At 39.9% G+C, this 15,567-nt stretch overlaps 2 non-coding genes across 2 annotated transcripts; one reads left to right on the plus strand and one right to left on the minus strand.

The window, feature by feature from the left end:
• Window positions 1-6,346: 6,346 nt before the first annotated feature.
• Window positions 6,347-6,454, minus strand: LOC112773420 (small nucleolar RNA R71). The gene has a single exon (XR_003187971.1). It is a non-coding gene; the product is annotated as a small nucleolar RNA R71 (small nucleolar RNA).
• An 8,121-nt stretch (window positions 6,455-14,575) lies between these two features.
• LOC112773808 (small nucleolar RNA R71) lies at window positions 14,576-14,684 on the plus strand. The gene has a single exon (XR_003188337.1). It is a non-coding gene; the product is annotated as a small nucleolar RNA R71 (small nucleolar RNA).
• The last annotated feature ends 883 nt before the right edge of the window (window positions 14,685-15,567 follow it).

The following is a 15,567-nucleotide window of genomic DNA, read 5'->3' on the forward strand; positions in this document are numbered from 1 at the left end:
GACAAAGAGGAAGCAACGTTGGTGGCCAAGTTGGACCACCAACGTTGCCTCAAACATTGGAATGGAAGCAGAGCAACTCTCTGTAAAGTGTGCTGCTGCTCACGTTGGAGGTGGCGTTGGAGGTCTAACATTAACCCCAACGTTGAGTGACGCGTACGCATGAAAAAGCAAGATTTTCATATCCACACACAAGCGTGAGTCTCGCGTACACGTGGAATGGAAAAATTCACTATCCACGCGTACGCGTGGGTCACGCGTATGCATCACTAAACGAATATTGGAGTCCAACGTTACCTCAAACGCTAGCCTCCAACGTCTGCGATGAAGAACCCAAAATTTGGATTTGAAAAATTGGAATCGGCGCGTATGTGTTAGTGACACGTACGCGTGGATGGGAAAAGGGTGAATCACGCGTAAGCGTGGAGTACACACACGCGTGAAAATGCCAACGTTGGAGGGAACGTTGGAGGTCCAACACTGAGGCCAACGTCCCATGCATTGTGTTGAAACTGTAAAATGAAATCTTTGCATCCACGCGCACGCATAAAGCACGCGTACGCGTGGATGATCATTTTTGCCCCTGGTGCGCAACGCATACGCGTGGATTGCGGGACGTTGGCCCTCCAACGTTGAGTCAAATTCCAATAACAGCAAGTTTCACTGGTTTTTCTGAAGAGCGTTTGAGTCAACGTTGGCCATCAAACATTGACCCCAATGTGAAGCATCAGACTCTGCAATTCAAACCAATCTCTTCTCAACAGCAAAGGGAACCAATTGGAGCCAATTCAAACAAATTTCACCAAGGCCAAAATCCCAATTCAGAGATTGAAGATCAATGGAAGAGAGTGTATAAATAGTTTAGAATTTAAGTTAGAGGGACCTTTTTTTTGTTTTCGATTTTCCTTTTACTGAGTACTGCACATTTACTTTCTGTTGATTTTTCTTTTGCAATGTATCTTTCAATCCGAATTTCCATTTTTAATGCTATGAACAACTAAACCCCTTTCATTGGGTTAGGGAGCTCTGTGTAATTCAATGGATCAATAGTAATTTTCATTCATCTTCTTCTTTCTTTTCTCTTGATTTTGCTAGAAAGCTTTCGTTCTTCATCCAATTGGATAGTTATCTTGGGAAAGAAGCTATCCATAATTGGATCTCCTCGGAACCTTGGAAGAGGAATGAGGAGATCATGCTAGAAATACTTTCTCACATTGGATTAGATTGGGGTTTGGATGGATATAATGACATGTAATCCTACCAAAACTTTGATCCATGAATTTGTGTGGTATAATCAGAGACCAAACTTCATCTCTTCCCATGAGCACTTAAATCAAGGAATTGGGAAATTTTTCATGCTTAGAGAGATTGGTGAGCCAAGGAATTGGGATCCACTCAATTAAGAATGCCAAGGAGATCAATGAATGCATTGATTGCGGAAGAGATGAAAATGAATTTGATCCGGAGAGTTATACATCTCCTACCCATTCTATTTACATTCTGCTTCTTTAATTTCATGTTAAATCACCATTCCCTTTTAATTTCTTGCAATTTAAGTTCCTGTTCTTTAATTCCAACAATTTAATTCTCTGTCATTTAATTCTGGCAATTTACGTTTTCCGCCAATTTTACTTTCTGCAAGTCTCAATTCACTTCGAATTTCGCTCAACTAGCATAATTCTCCGATTAACATTGCTCAATCTACCAATCCCTGTGGGATTCAACCTCACTCTACAGTGAGTTTTTACTTGACGACAATCTGGTGCACTTGCCAGAAGGAAATTTGTTGAGAGGCGAATTCCCGCACATCATGCGCGTTCATTGATGTACTCCCAATCATTGTTTCCTCATGCATTCTCCACTTTGCATGCTTTTCTCTTCACTTCTTCCATCCAATACTTTTCTTATGAACCTGAAATCACTCAACAAACACATCAAGGCATCGAATGGAATTAAAGTTAATTAAAATTACCAATTTAGGGCCTAAAAAGCATGTTTTTACACTTAAGCTCAAATTACGGGAGAATTACAAAACCATGCTATTTCAATGAATAAATGTGAGAAAAGTGATAAAATCCCCAAAAATAAGTACAAGATAAACCACAAAATTAGGGTTTATCAGACATCGGTCTAGTGTTTGGCGCCACCAAGGGTTCTCCTACAAGGTGTGCTATTTTTCCGCCTAAGTTTTTCTATTCCTGTTTTGAGTGCTATACATGATCACAAACGTTAGAAAAATGAGAAAAACTATGAAAATAAATATAGAATAAAATAATATAAAATCAAACTCAAATAAACTAAAATAGAACAAAAGAAAGTAAAAGGAACTAAAGGATATGTGTGGTTGGGCTGCCTCCTAACAAGTGCTTCTTTTCCGTCATTAGCTTGACGGACAGCTCCTTTACCGAGTGTTATAGGGGATCAGATCTTCAACCCCCATTGTGAACTTATTTTATGTGCTCTCATGAATCAGCTCAGTGATGAGCGGATAATTTATACGCTTTTTGGCATTGTTTTTAGTATGTTTTTAGTATATTTTAATTAGTTTTTATTATATTTTTATTAGTTTTTAAATAAAAATCACTCTTCTGGACTTTACTATGAGTTGGTGTGTTTTTCTGTGATTTCAGGTATTTTCTGGCTGAAATTGAGGGACCTGAGCAAAAATCTGATTCAGAGGCTGAAAAAGGACTGCAGATGCTGTTGGATTCTGACCTCCCTGCACTCAAAGGGGATTTTCTGGAGCTACAGAAGCCCAATTGGTGCTCTTTCAATTGCATTGGAAAGTAGACATCCTAGGCTTTTCAGCAATATTTAATAGTCCATACTTTGCCCAAGATTTAATGGCCCAAACCGGCGCTCCAAGTCAGCTCAAGAATTCTGGCGTTTTACTCCAAAACTGGCACAAAAGCTGGAGTTAAACGCCCAAACTGGCACAAAAGCTGGCGTTTAACTCCAAGAAAAGTCTCTACACATGGAAGCTTCAATGCTCCGCCCAAGAACACACCAACTGGTCCCGGAAGAAGATTTCTGCATTAATTACTGATTTTTGTAAACCCTAGGCTATTAGTTCTCTATAAATAGGACCTTATACTTTTAATCTTGGAGAAGTCTTATGCTATCTTACACACGTTTGGAGGCTGGCCATTCGGCCATGCCTAGACCTTATTCTTAAGTATTTTCAACGGTGGAGTTTCTACACACCATAGATTAAGGTGTGGAGCTCTGCTGTTCTTCATGAATTAATACAAAGTACTACTGTTTTTCTATTCAATTCACACCTACTTCTTCTCTAAGATATTCATTCGTTCTTCATCTTGATGAATGTGATGATCCGTGACACTCATCATCATTCTCACCTATGAACATATGCCTGACAACCACCTCTGTTCTACTAGCAATGGCTTGAATGCGTATCTCTTGGGTTTCTGATCTAAGATTGAAACCTTCGTAGTATAGGCTAGAATTATTGGCGGCCATTCCTGAGATCCAAAACATCTAAACCTTGTCTGTGGTATTCTGAGTAGGATCTGGGAAGGGATGACTGTGACGAGCTTCAAACTCGCGATTGTGGGGCGTGTGACAGACGCAAAAGGTTCAATGGATCCTATTCCGACATGATCGAGAACCAACCGATGATTAGTCGTGCGGTGACAGCGTATTTGGAACGTTTTCACTGAGAGGACGGGAAGTAGCCATTGACAATGGTGATGCCCAACATAAAGCTTGCCATGAAAAGGAGTATGAATGATTGGAAGAAGGCAATAGGAAAGCAGAGGTTCACGGGGAACAAAGCATCCTCATACGCTTATCTGAAATTCCAACCGAAGAATTACATAAGTATCTCTATCTTTATTTTATGTTTTACAAGGTGACCATAGCTTGCTTCAAGCCGACAGTCTCCGTGGGATCGACCGTTACTCACGTAAGGTATTACTTGGACGACCCAGTGCACTTGCTGGTTAGTTGTGCGGAATTGTGAAAAGTGTGATTCATGTTTAAGAGCTCCAAGTCTTTGGCGCCATTGTTGATGATCACAATTTTGTGCACCAAGTTTTTGGCGCCGTTGCCGGGGATTATTCGAGTTTGGACAACTGACGGTTCATCTTGTTGCTTAGATTAGATAATTTTATTTTTTATTTTCGAAAAATCACAAAAAAAAAATTTTTTTTTTCTATTTTGTTCTTCAGAGTTTTTAAGAATGAATTCTAGAGTTTCATGATGATTTGTTAAAGTCTGGCTGGCTGTGAAGCCATGTCTAATCTTATTGGACCAAGGTTTCAACTTATCATCACAAGAGCTTGTTGATTCCTATCAATTTTGCTGTTGTTAGCAATGATCTGCTAAAGCTTGGCTGGCCATTGGCCATGTCTAGTGTTTTGGACCGGAGCTTTCATTGAAAGCTTGGCTGGCTAGTAAGCCATGTCTAATTCCTGGACCGGAGTCTTAGACTAGCATTGCAATGATTCCTGGAACTCTTATTAAAAATTTTGAACCCCTTTATTTTCTTTTCCACTCAATTTTTGAAAAATAACAAAAAAAAATTTATAAAACCATAAAAATAAAAAATATTTTATGTTTTTTGTTTGAGTCTAGTATCTAATTTTAAGTTTGGTGTAAATTGCATGCCTATAATTTTCTAAAATTACATGCATTATGTTCTTCATTAATCTTCAAGTTGTTCTTGATGATTTACTTGTTCTGATCTTTAAATACTCTTGTTTTGTGTGTTTTGTTGTTTTTGATAGGCATTTTCCATTTGTTAGTGTCTCTAGTATGAAAATTTCTATGTTTGGTGTCTTGCATGCATTGTTTACTTGATCTTAGTTGCATTTTTATTGTTTCTCATCATCAAAAATTCAAAAAATATTTTTAAAACTATGTCTTTTGAAGTCAATAATACAGAGAATTGAAGATTTAGAATATTCAACAGAGGAATCAAACAGAAAAAGCTGGGCGTTCAAAATGCCCAGTGAAGAAGGCAAACTGGCGTTTAAACGCCAGCCAGGGTACCTGGCTGGGCGTTTAAACCCCAAAAAGGTAGAGTTTTGGGCGTTAAACACCAGAATGAATGCCATTCTGGGCGTTTAATGCCAGGATGACACTAGAGGGAAGATTTTGTTTTCAATTCAAATTTTTTTCAAATCTTCATAATTTTTCAAAATCAAATCATTTTCAAATCATATCTTTTCAATCATATCTCTTCAAAATCAATTTCTTTCCATTTTTTTATTTATTACTATTTTCGAAAATCCTTGCTAAAATTAATGATTTACTTCAAAATTTTTAAGTTGTTACTTGCCTATTAAGAAAGATCAAATTTTAAATTTTAAGAATCATATCTTTTAATTTCTTGTTAGTCAAGTAATGAACTTTAATTTTAAAACTTTCTCTTTTTTTTGATTTTCAATCATATCTTTTCAATCATATATTTTCAATCACATCTTTTTCAAAATTAATTTTTCAGTCATATCTTTTTAATTTCTAATTTCAAAATCTTTTTCAAAAATCACTTTATTTCTTTCCCAATCTTAGTTTTCGAAAATCTCAATCAAATTTTCAAATTTTCTTTTAATTATTTCAAAATCTTTTACTTTAATTTTCGAAAATTCTTCCCCTCTTCTCACATCTTTCTATTTAAGGGACTAACACTCATCCTCAAGGTGCAATTCGAACTCTATCCTTCTTTATATGTTTGAATTCTCTTGTATCTACCTCCTGCTTCTATTCTTCTTTTTCTCTGACACCTCAAGGAATCTCTATACTGTGACATAGAGGATCCCTACTTTCTTGTTCTCTTCTCTTTCATATGAGCAGAAGCAAAGATAAAGGCATACTTGTTCAAGCTGATCCTGAACCTGAAAGGACCTTGAAGAGAAAGCTAAGAGAAGCTAAAGCACAATTCTCTTTAGAAGGCCTAACAGAGCTTTTCAAAGAAGAAGAAACCATGGCAGCCGAAAACAACAATGCCAACAATGCAAGGAAGGTGCTTGGTGACTTTACTGCACCCACTCCCGACTTCTATGGGAGAAGCATCTCAATCCCTGCCATTGGAGCAAACAACTTTGAGCTTAAGCCTCAATTAGTTTCTCTAATGCAATAGAATTGCAAGTTTCATGGACTTCCATTGGAAGATCCTCATCAGTTCTTAGCTGAATTCTTGCAAATCTGTAACACTGTCAAGACCAATGGGGTTGACCCTGAAGTCTACAAACTTATGCTTTTTCCTTTTGCTGTAAGACACAGAGCTAGGACATGGTTGGATTCACAACCTAAAGAAAGCCTGAACTCTTGGGAAAAGCTAGTCAATGCCTTCTTGGCAAAGTTCTTTCCACCTCAAAAATTGAGCAAGCTTAGAGTGGAAGTCCAAACCTTCAGACAGAAGGAAGGTGAATCCCTCTATGAAGCTTGGGAAAGATACAAGAAATTGATCAGAAGGTGCCCTTCTGACATGCTTTCAGAATGGAGCATCATAGGTATTTTCTATGATGGTCTGTCTGAACTATCCAAGATGTCATTGGATAGCTCTGCTGGAGGATCTCTTCATCTGAAGAAGACGCCTGCAAAAGCTTAGGAACTCATTGAAATAGTTGTAAATAACCAATTCATGTACACTTCTGAAAGGAATCCTGTGAATAATGGGATAGCTCAGAAGAAAAGAGTTCTTGAGATTGATACTCTGAATGCCATATTGGCTCAGAATAAAATATTGACCCAACAAGTCAATATGATTTCTCAGAGTCTGTCTGAAATGCAAGCAGCAACAGGCAGTACTAAAGAAGCTTCCTCTGAAGAAGAAGCTTATGATCCTGAGAACCCAGCAATGGAAGAGGTGAATTACATGGGAGAACCCTATGGAAACACCTATAATTCTTCATGGAGAAATCATCCAAATCTCTCATCGAAGGATCAACAGAGACCTCAACAAGGTTTCAACAACAATAATGGTGGAAGAAACAGGTTTAGCAATAGCAAGCCTTTTTCATCATTTTCTCAGCAACAGACAGAGAATTCTAAGCAAATCCACTCTAACTTAGTAACCATTGTCTCTGATCTAATCAAAACTACTCAAAGTTTCATGACTGAAACAAGGTCCTCCATTAGAAATTTGGAGGCACAAGTGGGTCAGCTGAGTAAGAAAATTACTGAACTCCCTCCTAGTACTCTCCCAAGCAATACAGAAGAAAATCCAAAAAGAGAGTGCAAGGCCATAACCACAGAACCTGTAGAGGAGGAAAAGGCAGTGATCTCCACTGAGGAAGACCTCAATGGATGTCCACTGACCTCCATGGAGTTCCCTAAAGAGGAACCATGGGAATCTGAGGCCCACATTGAGACCATAGAGATTCCAGTGAATTTACTTTTTCCATTCATGAGCTCTGATGAGTATTCTTCCTCTGAAGAGGATGAAGATGTTACTGAAGAGCAAGTTGCTAAGTACCTTGGAGCAATCATGAAGCTAAATGCTAAGTTGTTTGGTAATGAGACTTGGGAGGAAGAACACCCTTGCTCATCAAAGAACTGGATGACTTGACTAGGCAGAGATTACCTCTAAAGAGACAAGATCCTGGAAAGTTCTCAATACCTTGCACCATAGGCACCATGACCTTTGAGAAGGCTCTGTGTGACCTAGGGTCAAGCATAAACCTCATGCCTCTCTCTGTAATGGAGAAGCTAGGGATCATTGAGGTACAAGCTGCAAGAATCTCACTGGAGATGGTAGACAATTCAAAGAAACAGGCTTATGGACTTGTAGAGGATGTCTTGGTAAAGGTTGAAGGCCACTACATCCCTGCTGACTTCATAATCCTAGAGACTGGGAAGTGTATGGATGAATCCATCATCCTTGGCAGACCCTTCCTAGCCACAGCAAAAGTTGTGATTGATGTTGACAGAGGAGAATTGATCATTCAAGTGGATGAAGACTCCCTTGTGTTTAAAGCTCAAGGATATCCCTCTGTCACCATAGAGAGGAAGCATGAAGAGCTTTTCTCAACACAGAGTCAAACAGAGCCCGCACAGTCAAACTCTAAGTTTGGTGTTGAACCCCCACATTCAAACTCTAAGTTTGGTGTTGGGAGGTTCCAACATTGCTCTGAACATCTGTAAGGCTCCATGAGAGCTCACTGTCAAGCTATTGACATTAAAGAAGCGCTTGTTGGGAGGCAACCCAATTTTTACTTATCTATGTTAAATTTCTCTTTTCTTTTGTTATTTTATGTTTTCTGTAGGTTGATGATCATGTGAAGTCACAAAAACAATTGAAAAAGCAAAAACAGAAGGAAAAACAAAATGAAAAATAGAACACCCTAGAGGAGAAACTTACTGGCATTTAAACGCCAGTAAGGGTAGCAAAATGGGCGTTAAACGCCCAATCTGGCACCATTCTGGGTGTTTAACGCCATAAATGGGCACCAGACTGGCGTTTAACGCCAAGAATGGGCAAGAAGCTGGCGTTAAACACCAGAAATGGGTAGCAGCCTGGCATTTAACGCCAGGATTGGCAGCAAGGGGCGTTTTGCACGCCACATGGTGCAGGGATGAGAAATCCTTGACACCTCAGGATCTGTGGACCCCACAGGATCCCCACCTACCCCACCTCTCTCTCTCTTCTTCACCCATTCACCAATCACCTCAATACCTCTTCCCCAAAAACACATCACCTATCAAATCCCACCATTCTCTTCACCACTCACATCCATCCTTCATATCACTCCACCTACCTCATTATTCAAATTCAAACCACTTTCCCACCCAAACCCACCCATAATGGCCGAAACATACCCCGCCTCTCCACTCCTATATAAACCCATCTTCACTCTTTCATTTTCACACAACCTAACCACTACTTCTCCCCCTTGGCCGAAACACAAAGCCCCATCCATCTCCTCTATTTCTTCTTCTTCTACTCTCTTCTTTCTTCTTTTGCTCGAGGACGAGCAACCTTCTAAGTTTGGTGTGGTAAAAGCTAAAGCTTTTTGTTTTTCCATAACTATTAATGGAACCAATGGCCGGAGAAACCTCTAGAAAGAGGAAAGGGAAGGCAAAAGCTTCCACCTCCGAGTCATAGGAGATGGAGAGATTCCTCTCAAGGGTGCATCAAGACCACTTCTATGAAGTTGTGGCCAAGAAGAAGGTGATCCCCGGGGTCCCTTTTAAGCTCAAAAGGGGCGAATATCCGGAGATCCGACATGAGATTCGAAGAAGAGGTTGGGAAGTTCTCACCAACCCCATTCAACAAGTCGGAATCTTAATGGTTCAAGAGTTCTATGCCAATGCATGGATCACCAAGAACCATGATCAAAGTGTGAACCCGGACCCTAAGAATTGGCTTATAATGGTCCGAGGGAAATACTTAGATTTCAGTCCGGAAAATGTAAGGTTGGCGTTCAACTTGCCCATGATGCAAGGAGATGCACACCCATACACTAGAAGGGTCAACTTTGATCAAAGGTTGGACCAAGTCCTCATGGACATCTGTGAAGAGGGCACTCAATGGAAGAGTGATTCAAGAGGAAAGCCGGTTCAACTAAGAAGGCATGACCTCAAGCCCGTGGCTAGGGGATAGTTGGAGTTCATCCAACGCTCAATCATTCCTACTAGCAACCGATCTGAAGTAACTATAGACCGGGATATCATGATTCATAGCATCATGATTAGAGAGGAAGTAGAAGTTCATGAGGTTATATCCCAAGAACTCTACAAGGTGGCGGACAAGTCCTCTATTGTGGCAAGGTTAGCCTTCCCTCATCTTATTTGTCACCTCTGCAATTCAGCTAGAATTGACATAGAGGAAGACATCCTCATTAATGAGGACAAGCCCATCACTAAGAAAAGGATGGAGCAAACAAGAGATCCCACTCATGAACAAGAGCATGAGGAAACTCATCATGAAATCCCTGAGATGCCTCAAGGGATGCATTTTCCTCCACAAAACTATTGGGAGCAAATCAATACCTCCCTAGGAGAATTAAGTTCCAACATGGGACAACTAAGGGTGGAGCACCAAGAGTATTCCATCCTCCTCCATGAAATTAGAGAAGACCAAAGAACCATGAGAGAGGAGCAATGAAGGCAAGAAAGAGACATTGAGGAGCTCAAGCACTCCATAAGATCTTCAAGAGGAAGAACAAGCCGCCATCACTAAGGTGGACCCGTTCTTTAATTTCCTTGTTCTTTATTTTCCTGTTTTTTGAATTTTTATGCTTATGTTATTTATGTTTGTGTCTTTATTACATGATCATTAGTGTCTAAGTGTCTATGCCTTAAAGCTATGAAAATAAATCCATCACCTTTCTTAAATGAAAAATATTTTTAATTGAAAAGGAAAAAGAAGTGCATGAATTTCAAATTTTAAAACAGTTTAATTATTTTGATGTGGTGGCAATACTATTGTTTTTCTGAATGAATGCTTGAACAATGCATATTTTTGAATTTTTTGTTTAAAGAATGTTAAAATTGTTGGCTCTTGAAAGAATGATGGAAAAAGGAGAAATGTTATCTGATGATCTGAAAAATCATAAAATTGATTCTTGAAGCAAGAAAAAGTAGTGAAAAGCTTGCAGAAAAAAAGGATATATGCGAAAAAAAAGAGAGGCGAAAAAAAAAGAGAAAAGAAAAAGAAAGAAAAAGAAAAGCAAGCAGAAAAAGCCAATACCCCTTTAAACCAAAAGGCAAGGGTGATAAAAAGGATCCAAGGCTTTGAGCATCAGTGGATAGGAGGGCCCACAGGAATAAAATCCTGGCCTAAGCGGCTAAACCAAGCTGTCCCTAACCATGTGCTTGTGGCGTGAAGGTGTCAAATGAAAACCTGAGACTGAGCGGTTAAAGTCGTGGTCCAAAATCAAAAAGAGTGTGATTAAGAGCTCTGGACACCTCTAATTGGGGACTCTAGCAAAGCTGAGTCACAATCTAAAAAGGTTCACCCAGTTATGTGTCTGTGGCATTTATGTATCCGGTGGTAATACTGGAAAACAAAGTGCTTAGGGCCATGGCCAAGACTCATAAAGTAGCTGTGTTCAAGAATCAACATACTTAACTAGGAGAATCAATAACACTATTTGGATTCTGAGTTCCTATAGATGCCAATCATTCTGAACTTCAAGGGATAAAGTGAGATGCCAAAACTGTTCAGAAGCAAAAAGCCAAAAGCCCCGCTCATCTAATTAATACTGATCTTCATAGATGTTTTTGGAATTCATTGTATATTATCTTCTTTTGATCCTATTTGATTTTCAGTTGCTTGGGGACAAGCAACAATTTAAGTTTGGTGTTGTGATGAGCGGATAATTTATACGCTTTTTGGCATTGTTTTTAGTATGTTTTTTGTATATTTTAATTAGTTTTTATTATATTTTTATTAGTTTTTAAATAAAAATCACTCTTCTAGAATTTACTGAGTTTGTGTATTTTTCTGTGATTTCAGGTATTTTCTGGCTGAAATTGAGGGACCTGAGCAAAAATCTGACTCAGAGGCTGAAAAAGGACTGTAGATGCTGTTGGATTCTGACCTACCTGCACTCAAAGGGAATTTTCTGGAGCTACAGAAGCCCAATTGGCGCACTCTCAATTGTGTTGGAAGGTAGACATCCTGGGCTTTCCAGCAATATATAATTGTCCATATTTTGCCCAAGATTTAATGGCCCAAACCGGCGTTCCAAGTCAGCTCAAGAATTCTGGCGTTTAACCCCAAAACTGGCACAAAAGCTGGAGTTAAACGTCCAAACTGGCAAAAAAGCTGGCGTTTAACTCCAAGAAAAGTCTCTACACATGGAAGCTTTAATGCTCAGCCCAAGCACACACCAAGTGGGCCCGGAAGAAGATTTTTGCATTATTACTGATTTCTGTAAACCCTAGGCTATTAGTTCTCTATAAATAGGACCTTATACTTTTAATCTTGGAGAAGTCTTATGCTATCTTAGACACGTTTGGAGGTTGGCCATTCGGCCATGCCTAGACCTTGTTCTTATGTATTTTCAACGGTGGAGTTTCTACACACCATAGATTAAGGGTTGGAGCTCTGCTGTTCTTCATGAATTAATACGAAGTACTACTGTTTTTCTATTCAATTCACGCCTACTTCTTCTCTAAGATATTCATTCGTTCTTCATCTTGATGAATGTGATGATCCGTGACACTCATCATCATTCTCACCTATGAACATGTGCCTGACAACCACCTCTGTTCTACTAGCAATGGCTTGAATGCGTTTCTCTTGGGTTTCTGATCTAAGATTAGAACCTTTGTGGTATAGGCTAGAATTCTTAGCGGCCATTCCTGAGATCCGGAACGTCTAAACCTTGTCTTTGGTATTCTGAGTAGGATCTGGGAAGGGATGACTGTGACGAGCTTCAAACTCGCGATTATCGGGTGTGTGACAGACGCAAAAGGATCAATGGATCCTATTCCGACATGATCGAGAACCGACAGATGATTAGCCGTGCGGTGACAGTGCATTTGGAACATTTCACTGAGAGGATGGGAAGTAGCCATTGACAACGGTGATGCCCAACATAAAGCTTGCCATGGAAAGGAGTATGAATGATTGGAAGGAGGCAATAGGAAAGCAGAGGTTCAGGGGGAACAAAGCATCTTCATACGCTTATCTGAAATTCCAATCGAAGAATTACATAAGTATCTCTATCTTTATTTTATGTTTTATTTATCTTTTAATTATCAATTCTCCGTCACTATTTGAATCCGCCTGACTGAGATTTACAAGGTGACCATAGCTTGCTTCAAGCCGACAGTCTCCGTGGGATCGACCCTTACTCACGTAAGGTATTACTTGGACGACCCAGTGCACTTGCTGGTTAGTTGTGTGGAATTGTAACAAAGTGTGATTCACATTTAAGAGCTCCAAGCCTTTGGCGCCATTGTTGATGATCACAATTTCGTGCACCACTCTAGCCCCTGGGTGCTTTCTTCTTGGGGCCTCTTCCATCTTTGATGGGTGGTGAATGACCAACAACAAATTTAAGTTTGATGTTTGGGGTTATTGTATGGATTTCCACCCCGTGAGAGGCTTAAGCACTGAGCTTTACATGCTAGTACCTCTTTTGTCAGAGAGTGGTTGAGGTTTAAAAATCTTGAACATCAAATAGTCCTCATGCATCCTCAAGACTAATTCTCCTCTCTCTACATCAATGAGGGCTCTTATAGTGGCTGTGAATGGCCTTCCTAGGATGATGGAGTCATTAGTGTCCTCTCCCGTATCAAGTATCACAAAATCTACATGGAGGTAAAGGTCTTTCAACTTTACTTGGACATTTTCCACCACTTTGTATGCCTGCTTTTGGGACTTGTCTGCCATCTCCGGTGAGATTCTTGTGGGCTGCGCCTCTTGTATCCCCAGCTTCTTCATCACTGAGAGAGGTATCATATTTATGCTTGATCCAAGGTCACATAATACCTTCTCAAATGTGATAGTCCCAATAGTACAGGGAATTAGGAAGCTTTCGGGATCTGGCATCTTCGTGGGTAGCCTTTTCTGCACTAGTGCACTACACTCCTTGGTCAGCCCCACAGTTTTATCTCCCTTTAAGCCTGTCTTCTCAGAGAGTATGCTTTTCAAACAGGCCATGTAGGGAGGCATCTTTTCCAACACCTCAGCAAAAGGAATATTGATGTCCAACTTTTTGAAGATCTCCAAGAATTGAGTGAGCTGCTCATCTTTGGTCTTCTCCTATAGTCTCTGAGGGTGTTGTACTTCAGGCTCCTTTGCCACCATTGGGGCGTGCAACATTGTACTTCCAGTCTCCTCTTGCGCCTTTTGCTCCTTCAATTTTTCAGCAGCATGCATCTCTCTAGGCTCGGCCTCCTTGCCTATCATTAGGCTCTTGCACTCTTCTCTTGGATTTACCTCTATATTACTTAGAAGAGTGTTAGGAGGTCTCTTAGGTGTCCTCTTACTAAACTGACCCACTTATACTTCCAAGTTCCTAATTGAAGCTTTTGTCTATTGTATAAAGCTGTGAGTGGTGTTGGAAAGTTTAGAGATTATTATGGCCAAGTCAGAGTTGTCTTGAGGGGTCCTTGTTTCTGCTGAGAGGGTGAAACTGCCTGTTGTTAGACCTATTCTGATTGGCTCCACCCTGATTGTTGTAGAAGCCCTACTGGGGTCTTTATGGTTGCTCTCTCCATGAAAAGTTAGAGTGATTCCTCCGTCCCTTATTGAAAGTATTGGCATGGGGATCATTGTTGAAATTTCTTGAAGAATTTCCCATGTAATTAACTTGCTCAGTAGTGGGTTGAGCATAGCCACCAGCGTCCCCATGGATGTAGCTTCCCGTCAAGTGTTGAGAGATCAAGCTAATCTGTTGGGATAGGATCTTGTTTTGAGCCATGATGGCGTCTAGTGTATCCGCCTCCATAACCCTTCTCTTTTGAGTAGTTCCAGTATTCACAGGGTTTGTCTCAGAAGTGTACGGATACTGGTTGTTGGCAACCATCTCAATAAACTCATCTGCCTCTTTAGGCGTCTTTTTCATGTATAGAGAACTACCTGTAGAGTGATCCAATGACATCTTGGCAATCTCAGAGAGGCCATCATAAAAGATCTGCAGCCTAGTCCAATTTGAAACCATGTCAGGAGGGCATCTCCTGTTCATCTGCTTGTATCTCTCCCATGCCTTATAGAGGGACTCTCCATCTTTCTGTTTGAAGGTCTGGACATCTACCCTAAGCTTAGTCAGGTTCTCAGGTGGAAAGAATTGGGTCAGAAATCCAGTGACCATCTTCTCCCATGTGTCTAGGCTCTCCTTAGGCTAAGAATCAAGCCACTGCTTTGCTCTGTCCCGTACAGCAAAAGGAAAGAGCATGAGCCTGTAGACCTCAGGATTCACTCCATTCATCTTAATAGTATAACAAATCTGTAGGAAGTCACATATGAATTTGTTGGCATCCTCCTACGGGAGTCCATGAAACTGACAGTTCTGGTGCACCAAAGTGACCAGTTGAGGATCAAGCTCAAAATTGTAGGCACCAATGGCAGTTACAGCTATACTGCGCCTATAGAAGTCAGGTGTGGGTGCAGTCTATGAAATTAAGTAAAATAAAGTGAACAATTAACCAAAACAATTTGAAACAACTAGTGAAAAAAAAACTTTAAAATTTTCAAAAACAAAAAAAGCCAATAACCCTAAAATTTTTGAAAATAAAAATAAAAGAAAAACCTTAACAGGACACCAAACTTAAAATTAAAAATTATATGAAGATTAATAAGATAAAATTCAAAAATCAACATAAATAAGAAAAATTGAAAATTGAAAATTAAGAAGAAATTAAATAAACAAAAACTAATAAAAATACCTAATCTAAGTAACAAGACAACTGGTAGTTGTCAGTCACAAACAATCCCCGGCAACGGCGCCAAAAACTTGGTGTGCTAATTAGAATTTCACATAGCTTAACCGGCAAGTGCACCAGGTCATCCAAGTAATACCACAGGTGAGTGAGGGTCGATCCCACGAGGATTGTTGGACTGAGCAAGCAATGGTTATCCTGTTGGACTTAGTCAGGCGAATTAGAAAAGAGGTTTGGTGAGTTGTAAGCGCATAAACAATAGCAAGG

This window comes from Arachis hypogaea, chromosome 18, assembly GCF_003086295.3.
Source record: "Arachis hypogaea cultivar Tifrunner chromosome 18, arahy.Tifrunner.gnm2.J5K5, whole genome shotgun sequence".
NCBI lineage: Eukaryota > Viridiplantae > Streptophyta > Magnoliopsida > Fabales > Fabaceae > Arachis > Arachis hypogaea.